The sequence below is a fragment of the Sebastes fasciatus genome, chromosome 22 (assembly GCF_043250625.1).
Source record: "Sebastes fasciatus isolate fSebFas1 chromosome 22, fSebFas1.pri, whole genome shotgun sequence".
In the NCBI taxonomy this organism is placed as follows: Eukaryota; Metazoa; Chordata; class Actinopteri; order Perciformes; family Sebastidae; genus Sebastes; species Sebastes fasciatus.
In genome coordinates, this window is record NC_133816.1 from 7,802,006 (window position 1) to 7,827,678 (window position 25,673).

The 25,673-nt window shown below is 39.7% G+C and overlaps 1 long non-coding RNA gene across 1 annotated transcript in view; it reads left to right on the forward strand.

Annotated features, from left to right (window-relative positions):
* Positions 1 to 412: 412 nt before the first annotated feature.
* The window catches only part of LOC141760537 (uncharacterized), a 103,497-nt gene continuing 78,236 nt past the window's right edge, over positions 413 to 25,673 (forward strand). The window contains exon 1 of the long non-coding RNA XR_012592390.1: positions 413 to 552. This is a non-coding gene — a long non-coding RNA (uncharacterized LOC141760537). The remainder of the gene's footprint in view (positions 553 to 25,673) is intronic.

Below are 25,673 nucleotides of genomic sequence, written 5' to 3' on the forward strand. Positions count from 1 at the left end.
AACTACATAATGTAGCTGTTTCATTTGTGAATACTAGTCACATTTGTCACATCATCCATATTTAAAAAAAGATATCTTATTAAACAAAGTATGGCATAGTTCCTTGTAAAAAGAAACAGAATACAAATTAAACAAAATATCTATATCATTGAGGTTTCACAACACTTACATATCGTCCAGTTTCAACATTGAGTGGTAAAATGCGTTGTAGTTTGTGTGTAATCAGTGAGCCCTTCATTGTGACTAGAGCTTTTGTACTGTAGTTGTATAACGGCGCTTAATTAATGATCTTCTCTAGTTTTGCCTTTGAAAAGCGAGGCCATCATATCTGTAATGTTAAAGTGAGCAGAAATCCAATGAGGGATTTGGGGACAGATGTTAAAATGTCATTCCTGCTACTTCCCTCAGCAGGAACAGGTGTTACTGGGCCTGCTGGTAAATGGAGTCTGCATGCTGGGAGGAGAAGAGGTGGCTGTTCATCTCCGTGTCCAAGTGCCCGAAGCTTCTGGCCCGGCTCCAACTCCTCGGGACCTGCACAGCCTGCCTGAAGCGGTAAGTTTGCACAAAGCGTGGCCGCGCGTTGTCATTCATTTGTCGATGCCCTTTGCAAATAACTCGGTATAAAACAGTGTTGGCATATGCATTAATTACAGAGAGCGCCATCATTTGCTGCAATGTTGAGCAAAAAATGTCAAATGAATTTGTGCAAGTGCACGTACTTATGAGCTTAGGAAATGAACTATTTGTTTGTCAGAGGCTCAAATAGTTGGACACACGAACAGTGATTTCCGTGGAATTAATCGAGGTGAGTTTGAAGTGACTCCAGCATTAATCAACACTCCCTCGCCATTCACTTTAATCTGGTCCAACCCAAACTAATCAGCAGCAGGCAATGCAGCCCCCTTAAGACTTCACAATTGAGCTTTTATTCCATCTTTCCCTGCGTGGATGAATTGACTATCACTTTGCGCAATTAAAGGTCATACGGAAGTGATGAGTCACTTCAAAAATTCCACATCCTAAAACCAAAAGATCCATCATGCGTCGTCCTGTATTCACGGCAAAAGGTCCGCCTATGATAGCGCTGCTCAATATTGATAACCTCACCTCAACCTATTCCTAGGTGATTCATTAGTCACAGAGGTAATGATATGTCATAATAGAGCAATCAGTGTTGTGGATGTGAGTGATGACCGTGGCTAAAGACAGGCGAGCCGTGATGTAGCACACGTCTGATCGGAGTAGGGTTGGTATTTGCAGTAGGGGCCAAAAACCATGCCCACCCTATCTCTGTTTTCTCCATTCCCCCGAGGTAAACAAACAACATCCTGCCACTCGGAGTTAGACTCAGCGTTCACCAAAGCCTTTTTTTATTTATTTTAGATAGCTTTAGAAGTCACAACAGCTATGTCGGATGTTTTATCAAAGCTTTATCATCCTTACGCCAGACTCATTACACGGGTGCAAAGACGGCATAATAAAATGTGACTTAATCAAAACCAAGCAGGCCTCCCAGAATAATGGCTCCCCATAGCAGAATATGTGAAACAGTTGGGCAGGGGCTACTGTTGTGCTTAACCTCATCAAGGACCATTTAGGTGATGGAGGACACCGATGCTGAGGCGAGTTGCTGCGAGGGAGTTGTTTGTTATCTTCAATTTGCTCTTGATGAAATGAGTCAGCAGTTTAGCGGTAATTACAGTAGTTTAGTTTGTTATATGATGCATTTATTCTGCATTAAGATGACAAGTTGTGTGTTATTTGTTTTTAACAATCAGGGATGCATTGGTGAATGTTCTTTTAGAGGGTTTGGCCCACACCCCACATATTTCTTCTAATCAAAACTACCTGGACAGCCTTAAATGTGGCACAGAAAACCTAAAAACAAAATCTCCAACACTGTATCCCACATATCCCTGCACAGGTAATGCAAGATTCAGGTTTAAAGTTTGAGCAATTGCAGTATTTTTACACCAGGGTTGAAATCTTCCCCCGAAAGCTTCTCCGAAGTGATGTGCAAGTGTCTGTTTCTGTAATGGGCTATGCCATGGGAATGTTTCCATGGTAACATGGCAAAGGCGCTAGTACAGCTCAATGCCGCTCTCTGGGGAGTATCTGGAGAGCTTCTGCTTAGTGGGAAATGATGATAATAGCGCAGAGTGTTGGATAAAACTCAACTGGGGAAGACTAACCCCTTCATATTGCAGGGAAAGGAGACGGCGTTCATTTTCTTTTGCACAGTCTTTTGCTGGCATTTTTCTAAAACCAGTTTCCCTAGTTACCATACTACAGTGCGTTCTGTATCCATCGCTTTCATTTTTGTAATTTCATGTATCACACTTTGACAGACAGTAAAAGTAACTCTTTAAGCGTAAAGAGCACAGAGAGACACAGTGGTGCTGGTCAAACCTCTTATATTTTCTGACAGTTTTTTACTGTCAGATTTGTGAATAGTGCTCTTTTAGAACTTGTAGTTCCCTTAATACAGGTCTTTTAGAGCTTCACCTATTGAAACATATGTTCATTTGATTGTGAATGCCTCTGTGACAGTTTTAAGAAAGTGTCTTCATTGCAGTTGCTGCAGATTTGGTAGAAGATAATCGGATATACTTTGAATATCCATGCACAATTGCTCACACAGTGGTCTTAGACAGTAGCAGCCCCTGCCTGGAAAACTATTTGACCCAGTGACTCCTCTTGCAGTGAGAAACCTCTGCTCGAATCAGATACCTGTTTATACCCCACCGGCACTCTGTTGCTCTTTTCCCAGCGCTGATATGCGCGCACGTGTGCGTGTTGTTCAGTGTCAGATGTCGGATTCCAGCAGCTTAGAAAACACAGCTTTGTATTAGATCACAACTGTGCATAAATTACACGCACAGCGAGTATTAGGCGCGAAGAAATAACTGAAGACTGAAACTCTTTGGAGTTGAAAATGTCACGTTAATTTCAAACATTACCCCCTGCCGAAAGACTTAATGAAGAAGCCCATTAGAATGTCATACCTGCTTACTTGTGAATTTTGTAGAAAGTTTATTTGATATGTCTGAGTCAATTACCCAAAGTCTTTGTGATAAGGAACTGCTCAGTGAACCTGAACCCCCAATTCTACTCGGGGAGCACTTGGATATTTTATACACGGCTGTGCTTTGAATAATTTCCAGGAGGAAATTCGTCTTTGGCAAGGCACTCTATTTTCCCCCTGCCAGCTTAAAGGTTTTGTCCTTGACGTCACTTTGCAAAGTGCAAGCAACTGATATAAAGACTTAAATATGTGTTTTAAGAGCAGCCTGCGCTGCTTTTTTTAGACCCTGCACATAAAGAGACTGACAGGGTGAGGCAAAATGCAGTCGAGTTGTAATAGTCTTATGACTTTTAAACAGAACAAAAAGCATTTTTTACTTTTCTTATGAGCTATCCTTTTCTGTTTTAATACAAATGTTATTCTATGGTGCTACACCGTGGAATTAGTTTTCATTGTTTAAAGGGGTACCCAGGCAATTTAGCAATGCACTTACTTTAAGTTGGAGGGCATGCAACAGATTTAAGAAAAAAGTAAGGATATGGTGGCCTTTGCTGCTTCAATGTCAACCTGATTTTTAGGTCCTGGTAAGGGGCAAGGCAGGTGGCAACCTCCTGTTCTGAAAAGTGAAGCCAGTGTGGAAGTGCCATACACTTGCATTATTTCTAATAGCCAGCAGGGGGCGACTCCTCTGGTTGCAAAAAGAAGTCTGATTGTATAGAAGTCTATGAGAAAATGAGCCTACTTCTCACTTGATTTATTACCTCAGTAAACATGGGTTCATGGTCGCAATTGCTAGTTTCAAGTCTTCTTCATTACAGCATGATGTTCATTTAGTAAATTATGGTCCCATTTAGAGTCAAATAGACCATAAAGCAGGATATGCTTTAGGGCGTGGCTACCTTGTGATTGACAGATCGCTATCACAGCGTTGTCGGGTCTTGGAGTTGTCCGTGTTTTCGTCTTAGAACTTTAACCCTTTCACAGTGTGTTTTCAGTTCATGGAAGTTAATTTTGGTAGCCTTATTGAGCGTTCGGTTATACTTAGCTGCACCCTCTCGTGTCACTTCTGGTTGCAAAAAGCCAAGATGACGACAGCCAAAATGCCGAACCAGTAGTCCACAAACCACTGGGTGACGTCACGGTGACTATGTCCACTTCTTATATACAGCCTACTGGTCAAATTCAACAAACACTGGATCCTACATTTCCCATAATGCAACTGGAGCTCCCTGAGCTGGTTTGCAGGTACTCCTTATGACAAATTTATGTGTGAAATTGGTGGGGTGGGGCCTTTTAATACAGAGCAAAATTCCATAATGTTAGAAAAGATTCATGAATTTATTTATCCACCCATACATTTTCAATATAAGTAAAGAAGAGTATGCCGTGTTTAGACAGCTGGACTAATACTATGACAATAGTGTACTGTATATACAGCTGGAAACATAAGGAACATGCAGTTTTGTACAATATTTGCGTTGAGTCGTGTGACAACTGGCCTACTTGTATTTAAACTCCATCGGAGTCATTTTTATTTGTCAGCATTCTCACGGTGGAGCTTGTGTCTCTCTGTGGACGTGGAGCGTTTCATGTCCTCCTCCGACACGTTGTGGGAGCGCTGGGACAAACACCGGATGAGTGACTAAGAAAACAATTCCCCTGGATATGCCTGTTGTCTCGCTCTTCCTCTCTCTGGCGCGCTCTTTCTGTGTCTCTTCGGGGTTGAATCACATTTCTCTTGCTTCCCTCCAATGTGTCTCTGTCATATATAGGTGCATGGGCACATGCACACGTACACACGGGCATACGCTCACTCCTCTGACACACACACGCACACACACACACAGTCTGACAAATCCCCCCTTCTGCCAAAAAGTCGATAAATAAATGCATTGTCTCTTCACTTTCTGCTGTTGGCATCAGCCTGTCTAAATTGTCTGAGAAGGCAGTGGAGTGTGAAATTGAGTTCAGAACTGTACGCTGTGTGAGGGGGCACAAGATGAGCGTATGTTTGCTTATTTATTCACATTGCGGCAGCATTCAGTAGCGCTTTTGCGAGAGCGGGTCAGTTAAACACGTTGAGGTGTTGTTGGTGGAAATTTGACAAGTTTAGAGGAACAGTCTTATGCGGTGGCATTTTGCCCTTGCGAGGGGAGCAATAGGTTATTCATCGAAGGGGTAAATGAAGCTTTAAAGTGAAATTGTGCGGTTACAGTGAGTCCAGTAAATTTCTTATTTCTTCCGTCCCTGGGTGCTGTGAACCGGGGCGCCTTCTTTTTGACAGTTGCTATCATTGTTCTAAATGCCATCGAAACTGAAGCCCGGTAGTCGCATACAAAGCAAAAAGGTAATTTTACTTGAATCACTAGGTAGTGATTGAATAACTTCACAGTGATTTGCTCTCCCCCCTATTTCTGAAAAGATGAATTTCTTTCCCAAAGCCAAAGAGTTCATGCAAGAATAATAGCACCTGCCCACACTAATTTGCCAAGAACAAATGATTTTTGCTTGAGAGTGTAACTTTTGTGCCGCTCTGCCCGAGATTTAATCAGAGGTATTACGCAAACCTTCCCCTTCCTCAGCTCTTTTCTTGCCACTCCGTGATGAATGTGTTGTTACCGGATGATGTATGTTTATAGATTGCCGGGGATAACTGCTGTTTTGAAGAGTTATAGCTTCCCCCTTCACATCACAGAAAGTGCCTCTATGCGAAAACCATTCAGGGATTTCAAGTTTGTCTCTCAATTTCACTGAGCACAAACGCATGATAAATGTGCATTTGTTTAAAGGCATCCCTAAACTTTGTTTCCAGACTTTCTGACAAGGCTGTTTGAATGTCAGTTCCCACTACAGAGTTTGGCAGACAGTGGGGAAAATGATTCATGTATTGCAGGTTTTTTTTTAAGATTAGTAGTGATTGAAGTGTCCTTCACTGTCACCAGAATCACCAGTATGGAGGTCGTCCTCTTGATCTTTTCTTATTCTAGAGTGACAGAAATTGTAATGGCAGCATAAATCCCAATCTTTGCATTCTCAGCATTACCTGTAGGAACTGTGCAGAGGTCAACTGATAGAAGAGCCTCCATTATGAGCTCATCCATCCATCTGTAACACTATGGCATTTCATTTAGAAATGTAGGAAATACAACTACAGTCTTATTTGACTTGTTTCCCCTCATGTACGTTGAATTATGTATTGTCAAAAATGGAATGTACAGTATGTAATGTGAGATGCTTTCACAGTATAATAAATAGCATAAAATGTATATGTAACAACAAATATGTAAAACTTAAAGACTCCCCTGTGGAGTTTTCTTATAAACAAACACATGCTATGTTTACATTCAGTCTTTCTCAACAAAATGCATCGTGCGTCCTCAAGGTCTACCAAATGTGCTGAATGCATAAACACCTGCAAAGTCGATGTTTATGAATATTTTAGATTGTGCAGTGTTTACATCCATGTTTAGCAGCTTGCAGTCGTCTTCCTCCTTGCCTTTGTTGGAACATTTCTACAATTCTTTGCATGTTACCCTCCACCGACTGTCAATCAGGACTGGTTATCGTTTTGCCTGCATGCCCCTCGTGCACTAAAAAAGGGGCCCACTCATGAAAACATTGCTCCTTAGTGCAACTTGTGGTCAAAACCTCCACAGGGTACCTAATACTAACACGAAAAGTAATGTTTGGGCTGGGCGTTAATTCAAAATGATAATGTATCATCTTTCAATGGAATCGTATCGTGATGAAATCACAAATCGATCACAATCACGTTGTCTAAATTGATAATAACGAGCACATACTAACTCCAATTTCTCAGAAAATCTGATAAAAATCAGCTAAATCAAGCTATTGTCTTAATCTGATTACTCTGTATTTGTGTGCATGCATATAAACATTGTCGGTGTATAGCTCAAAATATTAATTAATTTTTTCCCTATACAATTTCACTTGAAATGTTCACTTTGCACTAAAGTTCTTAATTAAATGAGAAAATACTTTTCATTTGTTTAGCATCTAATTCACACAGAAGTTTACAAAAATAGGCTTTACCATTTCATATAGACTATTTATTTATTGAACTACCAGAAAACATGGTATTTCGTGATATATATCATTATCGAGATATGAAATGACCTATATCGTTATAGAAGATTTTGACCATATCGCCCAGCCCTAGTGTTATCTGAACTTATCTATAGCCATTACATTTAGATTGATATGTAGCACTTTGAAATGTATCTTCTCACATCTGCACAGTATATGACTAAATGCTGTCGGCTACAGGTTTCCATTCCTTAGCATCACTCAGCATATATCGTCATTTATTATCATACCAATGAATACAATGTATTAGATCACCATTGAGACTCATAAACCTTGATAAGGAGTGTGACCATGCCTGACTGGAAAAGAGAGCTCATTTTATGTTAATCACAGTACCTTAAGGACATATTGGCCATTATCTACTTTTAAGCATCTGCACTCATTAACTGAGTAAATACACAATTACTGTCATACTAATTAACGCGTCATTTGGCCCCCGTCTTTCATTTTCACAGAGCTACCGTCTCCTATTACCGCGTTGCAATGACACGCAAACTAGCAAACAGATTGCATTTTATGCTATAGAAGTCGTTTGCCCTTTTCTGAAATGCAAAGTCGTTTTAATGTGGTTAATGATGTAATTAGTTGTTCTTGGACAAAAAAAAACAAAAAACAAAACGCTCTACATCTACATCCAGGCCTCTAATGCCTGCGCCTGTTTGATTTCCATAAGCTGTCACATTGAATGGAGAATATATTCATCTTGACTGGCTCGAGGCTTGCTTTTGAGGCGTGAACTCGGAAAGTGCCGAGCACATAATGAACGCAAACATGAAGAGCTGCTGTTGGTGGGGGGATGTTCTTTAAACACATTATATACTTTGATTGATCTGATCTGTTTACGGACCATGCTGTGATGAGGAAATGCCATCAGTTCGCCAGCAAAGCGCTGCCTGTAAATGTCACACTCAGAATTCACTTTAACCTTTTGGGTTTTTGTTTAAACTTGACTGCAGTGCATGCTTCACTTAGACACAACTGTGCTGAAGGAGTGCCAATAGGTTATTATCAGTACGTTTTTTCCAACCACTTCCAGTGTTACTTTTCACCTAAATTTAAAGTCTAGTCTTATTTCTTTAAGTCTCTGAAAGCCATCAGCTCCATAGACACTGCCATTATACCAGTTACAGCCAGCAACTCCCTTGAAGTTTACTCTAATCAATATTTCACTGCTGAATGGCAAGTTCGTCCTTAAACAAAAATGATTTTCTTTGACAACCAGAACAAGCGTTAAGCCAGTTAGAGGAGGTTTGCCCTCCTCAGAGCCCATTAAAAGGGCTTTAATGAGGGGAGAGTGGCAGGCAGCAGCAGACCCCCCACTAGCTTTTGATACAATGCACTGTCACCTCATTAAATCCTGATGACGTTCAGAGGTATTCCAGGACAGTTGTGAGACCCATGTGTTACTCCGCGGACGCTCAGTCGCCATGGGGGCACAGCCGGGGGGCTGCGGGTACCAGCTGGACTTGGCACCACAGCTTGGCCCTAGACGGTGATAATGGCCTCCCTGCTTCTTGTTCACATCACATGCTTTGTCACTTTAAACTGCTCTGTAATGGCCTTTATGGGCTGCCATGAATTGTGCAATAAAGAGAAGCATGGAGGCAACCCTAACAGAATAGTAAGCAAGCTGGGAAGTTTGCTAGGAGGGGCTGCCTAGTGGGTGAAAATGTGCTGTACTGACAGTGGCTAATGCTTTCATAACTGATTAAGAACCCCATGTTTTCATAAACAGTTAAAGGGATAGTTTGGATGTTTTGAAGTTGTGTTGTATGAGGTACTTGTCTATAGTGTATTACCTACAGTATATGGTCAAATCAGTTTAAGTGTACGCTATATTTAGAATATTTTCACTGCTTTACCTTGCCACCAGACAGACCTTTCCAACGGCGACCTGAAGCAGTTATCTATGCTCGCTTCAAAGCCACCAGACTCCATTGACAAAAACAGTAATTTTGCCTTGCAGAACATTGGAGTTGCTGATCTACCGCTGCTTCGATCGGTTAGTTAGTTTGTGTTATTGTGTGTCTTTGTTTTTTTTTAGTGAGTTCGGATTCCCCAAAGTCACACAATAACACTGAAACTGAAACTAAAACAAACTAACTAACCGATCGAGGAAGAGGTAGACCAGCAACTCCCCTCTTCTCCGAGGTAAATTTGTCAATGGGGTCTGGTTGCTTTGAAGAGAGCATAGATAACTGCTTCAGTTCCCCATCACATCAGAGAGGGCTGTCTGGCGACAAGGTAAAGCTGTGAAAATATTCTAAATATATTGTACACTTAAACTCATATTGATTTTGAACAAACTTGTATTTTGAGTTAACTATAGCTAAAACTGCTGCAATGCAAAGAAATATGTAGTTGTCTTATTTTGTGTATACATATGAGATACTTGTCACAGGCAGATTTCATCCTCTGCAGCTAGCTAATTAAGCGTTAGCTCCATTAGTTTGTTAAAATGATTTCTCTGGCTAACTTAATGTTTCCAGCTCACTCATTTAAAAATGAGAATTTTGTAAAAGGGGCCTTGAATATGAATTTGATAGCTCCATTCGTGATATTGTGCTAAAAGACTGAGGCTAAAGCTTCATGTCCAAAAGGTCAGCATCCTCACCAGGTGATGATCCAATTATCCAATTTTGTTCTTGTATTTCAGTGTAGCGTGTTAGTCTTAGTATTATAGGAAAACGTGTAGGATCAGACTGTTTTGTTCTAACATAACAAGTACGTAAGAACATTTCCACTTAAAGTTACAAGAGAGAGTTTTTAGGATGTAGACAAATCGATGTGTAGGGTTGATTGTGGTTCCTTGAGTGTAAACTTGCCTAAATCCAATAAAGAGCAGGACATAGCTTCTAACTTTACCTCAAACTCTGATAGCATTACCAGCTTCCACAATATTACACAGTGGATGTGCAGGGTGTGAACGGTGCTTTATTATTATTAGTATTATTTTGCATAACCTGCAACCCTCCAATCTAATGTAGCCAGTTAATGATGTGCTCCTTGGCCCTGGAAGTAACGCTCTGTTACTACTGTAGGAAGTAAGCTTGTTAGCCGGACATGCTAATGATTGCAGCTTACATTAGGGCAGAAAAACACACGGTTTAATCAGTTTCTAACACTTGCTGTTGTGTTTTTGGTTTTGGAACGGCTCGAAAAAAAAAGTCACCACCCTCCAAATTCGTTAAATGCCGAGCATCATTATTACTACACCCCCATAAACACTGCTTTGGCATTTGGAGAAATCTGGCAACATGGCAACACTGTCAACTTGTGGAAAAACTGCCCCAGTACAAACTGCACATATCTTATGCTTATTGGCCATTCAGTGTTACGAAATGTTACAAAATAACTTCAACTCAAGGTCCACTATTAGCTTTTTCCCAGAGCTTACAAAGCTCTCACAGTCGACTCTACTCATTATCATGTGACCGTGTGAAGTATGGAACTTTGGGTATGTGATAAAAGGTTGTCGTGACTACCGTGGTGGTTGACTAGAAAAACTCTCCAGAAATGGCTATAGTAGACCTTGTGTTAAGACTCTTTTGTGGAACTACTATACTTCCAAGGCCAAAAATAAATGTTCATGCTCAAATAAGAAATGTGGTTAATTGTAGAAATGATTATGATTATTAATGATTATTTTTGATGAACACCCACAATTTTTTGCTAAGATATTAAGTGTCATTTATCATGTTAATATTGTGGTTGTATGATTATATAATCAAAACTACAGCTTAAAATGATTCGTAAAGGTGCTAAATATGGGATTGGGAGCGTTTTCTATTGCCTCTCAACCTCTCTCAATGTGACGACGGCGAGCCACAACTCGCAGCTAATGGTGCTAACGGCACTAACAGTGCAAATAATGGCGAAAGTGCTGACAGAGATAACGGTGTTTACCAGGGGGGAACCGGAGGGTTGGCGCTACGCTTCCTCCAGGACGCCGTGGGTCAGGTTGCCTTATCAGCTGTAACTGCTGTATGACCGCAGTGCAGAGCGGTGGCCGTGAGCTGGCCAGTAGGGCGCGCTCACATGCACGAACATGCACTAAAAGCATGCGCGACCGGCCCGTGGATATCAACAAAGCACGGAGATGTGCGAGTGATTTCATTCTCTGCTCAGGTAGACATTACTCCTCTAAATCTTTACGTAACAAATAGTTGTTTGCTGCTATATTAATGGTCTGGATATTGAATTTAGCACCTTTTAACCTTTCAGTAATTTCTCAGTTGGAAAGTTATCATACAAGTAGTTCCAAAACTAAAGGAAATGACAAATTGCATGTTGAATAGAAGTACCCCAACATAAACTACAAGTGAACTCGGCTTTGAAGAAATGATTTCTTTCTAAATATGACAAGAGAACTGATGGACAAATTAAACTCTTATTAAACTTATTTTCTCCTGCTTCCCTCAGAAATACATAATTTCCAGCGGAAAGGCATTTGATAAATTGTTGTCTGGGGAAAAGAAAGCATTTCAGTGTGCTCGCCTTCGTCTTTCGGTTTTGTAAACAATATAATGTTGTTTTTGTTTGAAATATGTAAAGTGCCCCAGCTCCTCGAATTAAGACGTTCTCAGCTCTGAGCAAAGCCATCGCTGAAAACAAGCATGAGCAAATCATGTCACCGTTCTGAGCCTATATTGTTTTTCAATTTGAATTAGTGCCTAAATGAGGCATTATGATACATGCACACAACCCCGTGGTTTATTATCCCAGCCTTTTCTGCAGTTGCTGTTGTTTTAATCACATTGAAGCATGGTTTAAGCGGAATAACATAAGGCTAATTTTAACAGCTTTCATTTTTCATTTGACTCAAGCAGGAGGTATATTTGAGGGCTGTTTGTATTTTGCATGCTGAACATTATGCTATTGAATGTCTACAGACACTCGAGGCTTACCAGCGCTACTATAGACATGATAGAAATGAAATGTAATCTATCTCCAACCGTCACACTGAGTTTTTCAATACGCGAATAACATATCAGCTCCGTTTGTCTTTGTAGTTTTACAAGGCCCCAGGTTGTATACATGAGAATATCATAATGAGATATTGAGATACAGCAGGTGGGGAAAAAAGTAATGGAAACACGAGGCAATATACTGGTTGAATATTATTTACCTAGCAAGTAAAAGGGCCACCGTTTGCCTTCAGAGCAGCTCCATTCTTCCTTGTTATGTCGTACATGTGTTGAACTGTGTGTAGTGGGAAGTTGAAGCATCCCTCAGGAAGGAAAAACCTCCAGTTCTTTGAGTGATGAAGGAGGCGGAAATCTGCTCTGCACTCTGTGCGCTCCAGAAATTCCCATAAAGGATTATTCCGGTGTGATTGGAGTGTTGGCTTATTTCCTGCCTGCTTTTACTGGTTTACATCACTCCATTTTTTTTCCAGCTTGTATCATGTTATATTAGCTCTGGTTTACTGGTCTTTGAAAGAGAAATAGTCCGACTATTCCCATTGGAAAATTATAACCAGTTAATACTAATTGTGTGAAATCTATACTTATTCCTGCTAATTGTATAGTTGGACAAAGTGGGTCTGTCTTTGTGCTTGACTGTGTTGTGATTGACAGAAGACGGGAGATTTTAGTTTCATTTTGAAGATAAAAACATGACAATTGGAGTCTGAGAAAACTTGGATTTCTAACTCAGCTCTCAACCTGAGCATTAATTTAAAAAGGCTTATGTTCTTATACACAGATGATGGAGTTTTGCACTTTTTTTGATGCTCACAATAATATATTATTGACACTGTATCACAGGTGGAGTGATTTCTGAGGTGTTTACAAACTAAGGAGATGGGAGACAATAAACCCTCTTTTTCTTTATCTTAACTTACATATAAGTCATGGTTATAATATCACACTGCTGCGGCGTTAAATATGCATTAATTGATTTCTTACTGCACATTCAGTATATGCTATAGAGACTAGAAAACAATCTATAGCTTCAGCTTCTCCACCCTTCCTTCTCTTTCTTTACCAAGGTGAAACTTATGCCCCTCAGAAGACAAAGTAGGGCAAGCCTTGTAAAGTACTGAGGCGTCACGGATAAAGGTGAGGCAACAGAGAAGGCAGTGTACTATTACATATCACACATGACTGTCAGTTTCTTGCATTTATGGTCTTAAGCTGGTCTTTTTAAGTCAGTCTGACCTTGAGTTTGAGCTATTTTTTTCGCTGAATGCATGGCGTGCTGTTAAAGAAGGAGCTGCAAGTAGAGCGTATTGGATAAAGAAGAAGATGGTCGGAACTGAGAAGGTGAGAGGTGAGAGGAATGAGTGTGAGAGTTTGTCAGCAGTGCGGCAAAGAAGGCAAGGCAAGGAAAATTAATTCTTATAGTATCGTTCAAACACAGAGGCAATTTGAAGGGCTTTAGAAAAGTAAAAAGCATTTAAAAAAACACAACAAGCAACAAAACTTAAATAGCAATCGGCTGGCTAGATAATCAATTCATAGAAAATGATGTATTTCATATAGCTAGGGGTTATTTACTGCAAGTAAATAATACTTATTAATGCTTCTTTAAAGCTGCAAACGCTCATATTTTGGCCACTTGTGGGCAGCACAAACAAGCTGTTAATACAACACTGACCTTTTATCACCTTTTAAGTTGATATGGGGAACTTGTTAGCATACAAATGCCTATTTAGACATTCATTAGATACAAAGGCTTCATTTGGAGTCATGTTTGTGTCCACCTGATGGATAAAAGTTAAAAATGTATTCTCCTTTTAGCTCTGTTTTTGTTCTCCGCCTCCACCAACGTCTGAGGTTAACATCTGGCTTTTTAGCTGCTAAATGCTCCACTGTGTTCACCAACTAGATCCTAACTTTGTCTGTTGTTTGCTGCTGGACAGGTAGCGGACAGTGGGCTTTTAGAGTTTTAGAGCCTTCTGCAACTGATAATGACAGTGGTGAGACTGCTGAACCAAAACCATGAAGTTGCAGGCTGTAAAACCAAAACAACTAGCAGAAAGATGTTAAAACACTCGGTAGAGCTGAGGAGACCTACAACTTCTCTGTAGATTCATCATTACGATCCATTTTTCATTACATGTAGTTATGTGATCTAATTTTAGTATGGAAATATTGATTATACGTAAATGCATTAAAAAACGTTTCAGTTTTTTGGTGATATTCAGTGGGCAACCTCTGGTTCTGAAAAATGAAGCCAATTTGGAAGTGCCTTAAACTTACATCCATGACATTAGTAAGTGTCAGAAGTAAAGGTGTAGGTATTGTGGTATTGTCATAGCAACACAAAAATGATTCTACTTCTCACTTGATTTATTACCTCAGTAAACATTGTAAACATGAGTTTATGGTCTCAATCGCTAGTTTCAAGTCTTCTTCAATACAACATGATGTTCATTTAGTAAATTATGGTCCCATTTAGAGTCAAATAGAGTCTATTTTACTCTGAATGTAACCATAAAGCAGGGTATGCTTTAGGGCGTGGCCACCTTGTGATTGACAGGTCGCTGCCATGGTGTTGTCCGGTCTGGGAGTTGTCCGTCTTACAACTTTAACCCTTTCACAGTGTGTTTTCTGTTCATGAAAGTTATTTGTAACATTTTGGTTCCCTAAAAATGTCTTATTCAGCATTTGGTTGTACTTCTCAACCACTTAGCTTAAAAATCAAGATGGCGAAGGCCAAAATGTTGAACTCGAGGCTTAAAAACGGCAGTCCACAGACCAATGGGTGACTACGTCCACTTCTTATATACAGTCCGCGGCTCAGACACTAATCTACCTCTTTGAAACTCTTTTGCTTCATGTTTCATTGAAAACTCCCACATATATGTTTAGCTTTTGTTGTGCTCTTTTATGATACAGAGCCTTATTCACCTGGTTAGCAGCTTTCAGACTTGTAATTGACAGAATTTAAAGCCTTTTCTACGTAGCGTTTGGTTTTGACCTTCACGCGTAACAGCAATGAATTGCGTGCATTTGTGTGTTTTCTCAGTTTGTAATGATTTTTCAATGACTATGAAACTTATTAATTGATGCATATACAGCCTCCACAAGACAGTCGAGTCTATGAGCTGTCCTCTACTTAATTCCCCTGTTTACACGTATAAAACCGTCTCCATTTGACAACAGCCATTTGCCACTTTGGCATTTGTTGCGGCAATTACATATGACTCTCCTTTTTTGCTTTTCAGTCATCTGGACAAAGACAGAAGGAGCAATTGTTCATAGCATTCTGCATGCCCACTTACTCACTGACAGAGGCACTGTTTGTAATTAGACTACTATTACTGTCTGCCAAATTACTGGTTGTTTTTCCTTCAGAAGCTCCAAACCACCATATGCCTATATTTGCCAGTGAGAAACTGAAACCCGCTTTGTCCATACTGGGAGAGATCCATAATTGATATTGTGAATTTCATTTGAAATATGTAACTTGGCTGAGAACCTGTTCCTGGCTGCTGGAGATTTGATAAGCCTCCTGCCCTTTTGTCAAGTTGAACAGACTGTAAAGGCAGAGAGATGTACCCCAGGGACCAATGAACAGCTAAACAGATGACATGAATCCGAGCAAGACTTCCAATGAACTTTCCTTGAACTAGAGAGGGCCGGTGATCCATGGCCATATCTCTCTCCTCTCTCCCCCTCTTTCTCTCCCTTTCTCCCCTCCACTTCTCTTTCTGCTCCCGCGCACAATTTCTCTTTTTTATTCACATTCCCAGCTCTCTCTTCCCTCTCAGAAGGAGCCAAATGCAGTAGTAGTTCTTAAGCTAAAGTCACTAACAAGACGCTGTCACAGTGTAGTGCCACTTCGCTGCTTTCCCATCATGTGGGATTTTGGTTTGAAAGACAGCAGTTCATTTTCCAATGTGTGGGCTTTCACTCCTACCATCCCCTCCTCACTCTCCCATTGCGGCTGACCGGGAGTGTTCCCAGGCCATTGGTTTGATTTATCCACTCTGCTCAGGCAGTAAGCAACAATAGACCACATAAAATGAAAATCCCCCAACCTCTCTTTGCCTGGAGTTTCAGATTCGCCAGCATTACACAATGTCTTTGAAAGAGTCCTGTATTTTCAACAATGTGAATGTTTATTTGAATCTATAAATGGCAAGCACACAAAAATTGACGCTTTTTAAGTGAGTAGCCTGTCGTGCGATATTTGATTTAAAGGTGAGACACTATGTGCACAGACATGTTAAAGGCCTGAATAACACGTGGTCTGAATATCTTTATTTTATTTTCTTTACATGGCATAATACTCGTCTATCCAGCCAGCCATTTTCTGCAAGCGCTTAACCAGTTTAAGACTTTTATCTGTGCCTCATTGTGCATGTCTGTGCATCACCGACAGGGGGCAGTGTAGGCGTTCATAATGATGCCGCCTCTTTCTTTCTAGAGACGGCCACAGCCTGTCTGACACACAAAGGAGAGAAGAGGCATCGATTTACATACATCAGTGGTGTCTTTTTAAAATACTTTCAAACACTCATAATCTCGCTGTCTCTTTCTCTCTGTCTGTCTGTCTGTCTGTCTGTGTGTCTGTGTGCTTTAATTTCAGTTGCATTCTTCATATGAAAGAGCAAGAAATGTATTTTTCTGCTGTTGAAATATACCTGTTGTTGTAATGCAATGAATGCAGACTAATACGCACTAATACATTCCCCCAAAATTGGCTTTAAAACATGCTGCTAAAACAACTTGTGCTTTAAAACACTAGTATTAACACAATCTAAATTTACTGTAGTAACAAATTCATTGGAAAAAAAAGGTTCCTTGAATGCATTCCACATACTCAAACAGTTGACTCTTTGTCCAGTGGGCTGTGAAGATTACATGTTTGTAGTTTGCCTTGAGGCAGATGTGGTTATTCTGCCAGGAAACCTATAGAAGCTGTCAAGATCTCCCCCATCCATCTTCCATGCTTACGTTCCATACTTTTAATTTATCGGCTCTGAAATGAAACATCCACCATCTAAACACAATGAAACTCTTGTATTGATTGCTGAAAGTGAACTCCCAAGTCGTCATAAGGAATTTGCTTGTGTTATTTTATGATTTGAGGACAGATCATGTATTGCCTACTGAATTTAATGTTGCAAATATGGCCATTGGGCATTTTGGAGTGAAACGCTATATACGTGTTGCTGTAATCACTTGCCTATTTTTGACTTTTGTATCAGCTACTATGGGATATTGACTCAACCTTCTCCTGCGGGAGCTTCACAGATCTATTTTTTTCCTACCTGCTCCACCTCTGTTTATTTTCTTCCCAGCAATATAAACAATTTACAGAGTGCATTGAGTAATTTATAACTTTCATCAACCTCTGTTGGCAACCGAGGAATTGGCAACAATATTGACATGCCTCTGGCACAGCTTTATGTAGGTTAAAGATGGGCGGTGATATAAAACTGACAGTTTAACAATGGAACAAAGAAGCTAGCTAATTTGAGAAGAGAGCCAATCGAAACATTTAGTGAACATGATAATACTACTTTGACACTATGATGGAGTAGATGAAGTATTTGTTGGTACTAATCAACAACCCAAAGCCCTGCTAAGGTATTACGGTCATTTTATGCTACAGTATGAGGCACTGCACATCTTATATTATGCAATATACCATGGTGCCCAAACATGCTGATTTATTAGTTAAATGACATAGTATAGTATTACTACAAATATCCATGTGTCATTGTTCATCCAAAAGCTTTATTTTTGCATAAGGAAAGGCCACTGTTTTTTTGCCAGTTGAAGCTTGACTGATATTCAAATTTCTGTGGTCTCTTTGGTCTCAGTTTTGACTGATCTCGATGTCTTCTGGATGTGGTCTTGATTCAAAATCCATTGGACCTGGTCTAGTGACTTACACATGACTAAGGTAAACGTCTTGGCTCCCAAAGATGTAGGAGAGCGGCTCACAAGATGATTTGTTGGCATGAGGAATCTACACCTGTCAGTGCTAATATTTAATGTAAGCAGTCCCTCAGGGTGAAAATGTCACATTTGTTTGTAAGTCCCCCCAAGTGTTTCGCAGTTTGCTGAATCTAAAGAGCAAAACCCAAGAAAAATGTTGGACCGGTGCAATATTTGCTCATAATACTGCCTAACAGGCGCAAACAGTGTATTAAGTGAGATACTATAATGCTTAATGACGAGTAATGAATAGATAATGAAGTATCACCTTAACGTCTTGGCATTGCATTCAGCCTCGCGTGTACTGGAAGCTCACTGCAATTATTAATCTAACATAATCGTAATTATGGACTGAGTATTGAGTCAAGTTTTCAGGGTGCCACAGCAGGCATATTATCCATTACCTGCCCATTACAGATTTAATTTTTCTTAATTGTTGTCAAGTATTTTTAATTATCTACAAATAAGCCACTGCACACATTAAGCTCCAACCCCGGAGGAGCTTTCTATTTCTCTTATAACATTTGAAGGCTTTTTCAGGGTTGCACTCAGAGTTTTAAACTTTTTAAACTTACACAGACAGAATTCAAAGTGCAGTTTCCCCCCCCCCCCCCCACAGATGTACAATAACAGGCACATAATAGGCCCCTGACACATACTATTTTATCCACTGTAAAGGTACAAATTTGTATCTATTCAGGCTGAACTAAAAGTACAGTTGGAGACTCTCCTCACAAAGAAGAAATGTCAGCTTCTGTCTTTGTTCAGACACACAATTTATAATTCATATTATTTCTTTTTTCACAATTTATACATTTTCTTGACAAGGACCTTTTGTGTCCATGACCTTAGTAAGTGTCAGAAGTAAAGGTAATGTGGTATTGTCATAGCAACCTCTTAGGTAAGAGGACTTTGACGTAGTTGAATACTGTTCACCTCCCATCTCCTACCAGTATTCAATATTGGGTTCCTTTAGCGAAACCAGTGGGCAAACTCCAGGTCTGAAAAGTGAAGCCAATGCAGAAGTGCCTTAAATTGCATTTATTTCTAATAGCCATCAGGGGGCAACTTCTCTGGTTGCAAAAAGAAGTCTGATTGTATAGAAGTCTCTGAGAAAATGAGCCTACTTCTCACTTGATTTATTACCTCATCAAAAAATGTAAACATGAGTTTATGGTCTCAATCGCTAGTTTCAAGTCTTCTTCAATACAACAATTTTCATTTAATAAATTATGGTTCAATTTAGAGTCAAATAGACCATAAAGCAGGGTATGCTTTAGGGCGTGGCTACCTTGTGATTGACAGTTAACTACCACGTCGTTGTCCGGTCAGGATGTTGTCTATGTTTTCGTCTTACAACTTCTCACAACTAACCCTTTCACAATGTGATTCCAGTTCAGGAAAGTTAACTGTAACATTTTGGTCCCTTAAAAATGTCAGCATTCGGTTGTACTTAGCTCCACCCTCTTTTGTCACTTCTGGTTGCAAAAAACAAGATTGCGACAGCCGAAAAACCAACCGGCCAAAATACCAAACTCGAGGCTTCGAACCCTTAACAAAGTTGTTTAGTAGCCTTAACCTTAATCAAACCTTAACCATAAAGGTTAGGGATTATATGTGACAGTTTTGGAGGGCATTGACAAACAATGGCATCTTGCTCCAACAGTCACATGAGAAAAGAAGGCACTGGTTGAGGAACCCAGGTAGTACATAGAAAAAAGGTCTTTGATTAGCAGTGATTCGGATTCAATCCCTGATAATGTCCCCTATCTAACACAACTGGCCTAGTTCGCCAAGGCCTATTGAAGGAGGCTGGGACATGGGCGGATACGGGTCTTTGGGTATGGGGTATGACACATGCGCAGTGTAACTGGAGCTGCAGTCGTGAGTTGCGGCTGGCTCAATTTTGGCAAGTGCTGACCAAATTTGACTGCGCATGTGTTGTACCCCAAAGATATGACGCGTGACCCAGCCTCTTTCAATAGGCCTTGGTGTTTGCTGGGAAGCTGTTGAGGGATCCTTGCCAGAGCACTTGTTCTGATGCTACTAATGGTTGGTGTGTCAGCACTGTTTACACCCCCCTTAGTCCAACAGGGCAAGTTAAAGATAGGGTCGACGATGTTGGAAAGCTAACATAATTTGAAAGTAGCATCGTCTCAGGAGCCCCGTCTAAACCCACCCCCTCCCCTCGGGACTCCTTCCAAGGCAACGCCCCCCCACACACATGCACGAGCACCGCCACATCGTAACTACTTCACAGACACAGAGCGGAGAGAGGACCTCAACTCAACAACGCTACCTCATGACAAGTAACCGCGGCAGTGCTACTTTTGGCTGAGTTTTCTCTTCCATTCTCCAGTAAACTTGTGGTGGCGACGCGCTTTGAGTTCAGGCTGGTGCACACCAAGGGTATAGAGTACGAGCAGGGAGGCAGGGAGGCATCTGATTGGTTCTTTACAAGCGGACCTCGAGGCAGTGATTGGTAGACGTTTTTACAGGATTACAGCAGCTACAGATGACGTCTCTTTTCCGGTCCTTTTTCAGAGCTCATAAGTAATGGATCGCTGTCGGGGGTGAAAGACCATTTCAACCAATATAACAAATAGTGTTTACTGGATAACATCGTCAACCCTGCCTTTAACAAGACAGAAAACCATAATGTGCTGTACAGGATTCTGCCCCAGTGACAAGCTTTTTGAATTAAGTACAATTCTGATTTACCGGCTTTTTCTGAGTGTACTCTATGAGCAAAAAGAAACGACCGTGATCTTATGCCATTGGCGGAACTTCTAAATTCAGACGAGGGACACATGCTGGATATAATTGCCCTTCCTCTAAACACCATATTGTTGATGTCTAGACCAAACGTCATAGCTAGAATAGTGTAATGTGGCAAAGTATTAATGTCACTGAAAATAAAGTGTATTACCTGCACTGTAAATATATTCCATGGAAATTAATTTGCTGTTGGCAATGAAAAGAAGTGATATCTTGAGGGCATTTTATTAAACACTGATGCCCAGCTCAGCTTCTGTTGTTTTTTAAAGCAATGCTTTAAGACACATTGGAAATCATTACTGGTCTCTTGAAAATTGTCCAGTAAGCAATTATATCCCTAATTGTGATTAGACCTGGAGCTTTCTCCAAGCGTTTTGTTTACATTACTTTTTTATCAGGATTTACTGGCTGAATGCCTCATGAAAAATTAAGCTACAGCAGAATGATACTGTAGGGAGGGAGTAGTGTGTATGGGCACCGTTTCCTCTGACTTCCTGAGGCCACAGGAAGCTCCATTTGTGGGATTAAGGTCACACTGTTCCTTATCTGTAGTGCAGAGTCCCCCCTTTAGCCAACTGGTACTTATAGATAAGATCTGGACCTTACTGCCTCTGATAGCTAGATTGGCAGTCTATATCCTTCTACTCCATACCTCTTATCCAGGCCTTCTCATAATAGAATAGAAAGCAACAAACTGGACATACTGAAGAAACTTGTGTAAACCCAGAATCCCCGTGTTATCGTTCTGACACAGCTAAAAATTACAATCATTGCTCTCTCAAGTATGGATGGGCGACAGTGTGAAAAGAAAAATAGTTGCAGAACTGGAGGCAAATCAGGATTCTCAGTAAACAAACTGAACTTCTGTGTTTCCTTTTAGCTCAGCATTGTTTGCAGGCGGCGTCATCAATTCTTGCTGTATCAGGATATGGGGGAAGCATTGGGGCTCTTTGAATGTGCATTAAAATAGGCATCGTTAAACAAATAACAAAAGCGTTATTCATCTCCACAGCTCTGTATGTGCTGGATCATTAAAACAGCGTCTTATACAATGCGCAATTAAAGCATTTAATTGATTTTTGCAAGCCATTAATGCAAATTAAAGCATTAGGAGTAACACCAAAAAACAAACGGCGAAGAAGGAATCTTGACAAACAGAGGTGGATTATTTTTCTGCAAACTCTGAGGTGATGCCATTTGGTTTCTGTTGCTGTTGCTTTAGTATGGAAGTAAATGATGGGTTGTACAACTTGAAATGTTAAAAGATTACTACAGCCCAACCGTAAATGGATTTTTTTGAGGCCTGCGTCAATATTAACATTTGAGAGTTATAAAAATCTGATAAGAATATGTCAGCTGATATTCTCTCCTTTTTTTTTTTTTACATAAACATACAAAGGCATTTTTGATAAGGATCCCCTAAATAAGTTTTCTGGAAGAATTGCATTATAACGTACAAAACATATCTTTGGCAATTCCTGTTTTACAAATTCTTGTTACTTATGACATATACTTTATGCCATTATAAATTATATACTGATATAGAGAGGCAAAGTCCCTCTACTTCCAGTGGACCACTGTTGTAACTCATTTCGGGAAAAATATGTATGGTAGTCAACGGCGAGACACAAATCATTTTTTGATCCTGTTTGAATTGCGGCATGAATCGCACATATCATTTTTGAAAGATAATTTTGCAAGTAAAAAAAGTTACAGTTTGTCGTTTAGTTTTGTGTGAAAGAGCTCAGTGAACTACATCTCTCGTCTCGCTCAATATATGTCACCAACACTAGCCAGCTAGCTAACTTAGCTATGTTCCATGCACACACATTATCTTACCTGATGTGTTTTTAACCTGCGAGTCCTGGTCTTTTTATCAGCCGGGAAGCAAAAGAACGAGCGAGACCCGTTGCTGGTGTGATTACATCCAAGTATGAAACACACAGGCATCGTAGCTTCAGAGAGAGACGTCACTTACGTATTTTCACAGCCTTATACTTAAACAGTTTATGACAAACTACGACTTTCTTGGCTTGAAAAATGATCTTTCAAACATCATATTTGTGATTCATGGCGCAATTCAAATGTGATCAAAAAAATCTTTGTCTCATCGTTGACTGACCGTAAATATTTTGTTTCCAAAATAAGGTTCCATGGTGGTTCACCAGACATGGAGGGAATTTACCTCTCTACAGTATATCACAATAAGCTACTGTCGGCCAATATATCAGTCTGGCTCATTCATCAGTCTAGTTCTAAAGATCACACATTTTTGCCCTTCGATCGAATTTAGGTTATTCAAATTATTTATTTTTTGCCATATCATGTCTTTAGATAGAGATGACAGGAAACAATGTAAAGAGAAATGCAACCAAAATCCCCAGCAGGATTCAAACAGAGTACACTGTGGTTCATCCATGTTTGCCATCTTAACCCCTAAGCCTTGAGGGCGCACCCAAATGAGCTATTTCAACAGTATTACAGTTAATTTGTCACCAGAATGACCATGGCCATTGATTTTGTCATTTTCATTTGGCTATATATTGTTCCGCATAGAAACCTGGCTTGGATGTGAAACATTGGAGGCAGCTACAGTATGAGAAAGGAAAGGTGGTGTATAACTTCCCACTTCAGCTACTAAAGCTATTTATAAATGTTATTTATAAGTCCCTGTCTTAGTCATGAGATGAATGTATACTTTAGGCTACTTTACAGTATCTTCCCTTTTCAACCATACTGGTTGCTCCTCTCAGCTGCTTTGGAATTTACCTTTTGTGACTAAACTTAAGCTGGGATGCTGGGACGTCTGTGACTCCCTGTATGAACAGGTGGCGGATGTAGATGCAGCATTTTCCTGGCACCGTCTTCCACAGGGCCGTCCCCGGGTTTTCAGCCTCACTGCTGAGCCTCAGATGTTACTCTGTTGTATTTGTGTTTCATTTGTATATATGACATTTCTTTGTCTGGTATTTTGCTGGTGCTGACAGCTTTCCCAGCCGGTAGTAGTGTGTTCTCTGTTCACACTTGTTATCCTCAATATTTCTCTTTTTGCTTCATCAATAATTGCTTCCTGACTTGTACTTCTCCTTCATGTGAAAAAGCCAGTTTGATGCGCAAGGTCTTGTGCTAACCATAAGAATTGCCTTTGTTTACATCAAAACGGTTGCTGCGGAACATTTTATTTTGACCTTGGTAAAAGTTTAACTTCCTGACAGGAGGTAAATTTGTTTAGATGAGAATAAACCTTTTGTTGTTACAGCAGTCACCACTACGTATATAGTAGACTAAAATGTTAGCCAACTCCTCATTCCCTCTTATTTATCTTTAAAATATATTTCTTTCTCTTAGATTTTGTGTATATCAAGTAAATGAAAACTACGAGGTTATTGCTGATTTCTCATCCCTTAGCCAAAATATTTTATAGAAGACTAAGAAATACAGTCAAACTGCGGTTAAATACGTATGCCACTTATCATTGTTTAGTTAATCTTCAAATGCATTTGACTTATTTAATTGACAACTCACTGGTTGTATATTACAAAATATATCATGTTATTATATTTTTGTTGTTGTTTCAAAAGTTTGATGCATCATTTTCCAAGATAGCAAAACATAGTATTGCCGTGTTTCTTTTCCATATAAACATATAAACAAACATAATGTCAAAAGACACAAGAACACTCTTCAAAAAATAAATACATATATTATTATAATAATATAAAATATACTATAAATATATACATAATATATTTATTATATTAAATAAATAAATAGCTAAATAATAACAATAAGTACAAATTTACATTAAATAAATACATAATAAAATGATAATAACTATAATAATAAATTATTATTATTATATTAATATAATGATATTAATAATATTAATAATAATACAACATTGAAAACAGTAGTAATAATTATGACAACAATAATAGTAAAAATACTACTTGTATAACGTCACCTACAAAATATTCTAGCCAAAATCTGTTATTATATTTAGATAGATAGATCTTTACTACTTTACCTAATTCCTATCATCAAGCATATCATGCTATGAAAAGTGCGTGGACACATAACTTAAGAGTTCCACTCAGAGATATAATGGGAATTGTCCGACTCCCCCTCAGTGGTTTCTGTATTTAAAGCTGTGTGGACAAGTTCATAAATCACTCACTTAGCTAATGTGGATATCCTTTTTGGAGAAAATGACTATGGATTTGGAGGTGATGGTGATTGCAGAATGAAAGTAAGCACATTTATCATTGTTATCATTCAGACTGGTGTTGGCCGCTGAGGATGCTATTCAGGAAATGATGACACCGGGAGAGCTAAATAGGCTGGGCGAGCTGAGGATGAATGGGAAATGCACTTAGATTTGGCCATTACATCTATTAGCTCTTCTTTTTAGGCGTCTTCAATGTGGCTGGATAAACGGTTATATAATGTGAAGAAAAAGGTCAGTAAATAATTTTGAGCGCTCTGTATCCATAGGTGACGGCAGCACAGATATCAACAAACCATCCTGAGATTACACGTTTCAAAGAGCGTTGGCTTCAGTCGGTGCCGTATCACCCATCACAGTGTCGACTACATCCAAGAAGCTTTCAAATGTCCTACTTGAAAGAGGCTGGTTGGAACCAGTGTATTTGACGGTTGCATCATTTGAAAACTAGAAAGGCTCGGCTGCTTAAAACACATCCACTGTCAGCGCTTTTTTAAACACTTACTTCTGTTGCCTGTGACGAGAAATGATAATGCAAAGTTTACCACAGCGTTCTCATTTGTGGTTATCAGATTGATGCAGCTCCATTAACCGTAAAGAGGACGCGGGATGATTTTCTGCAGTAATGGGTAAATATTTG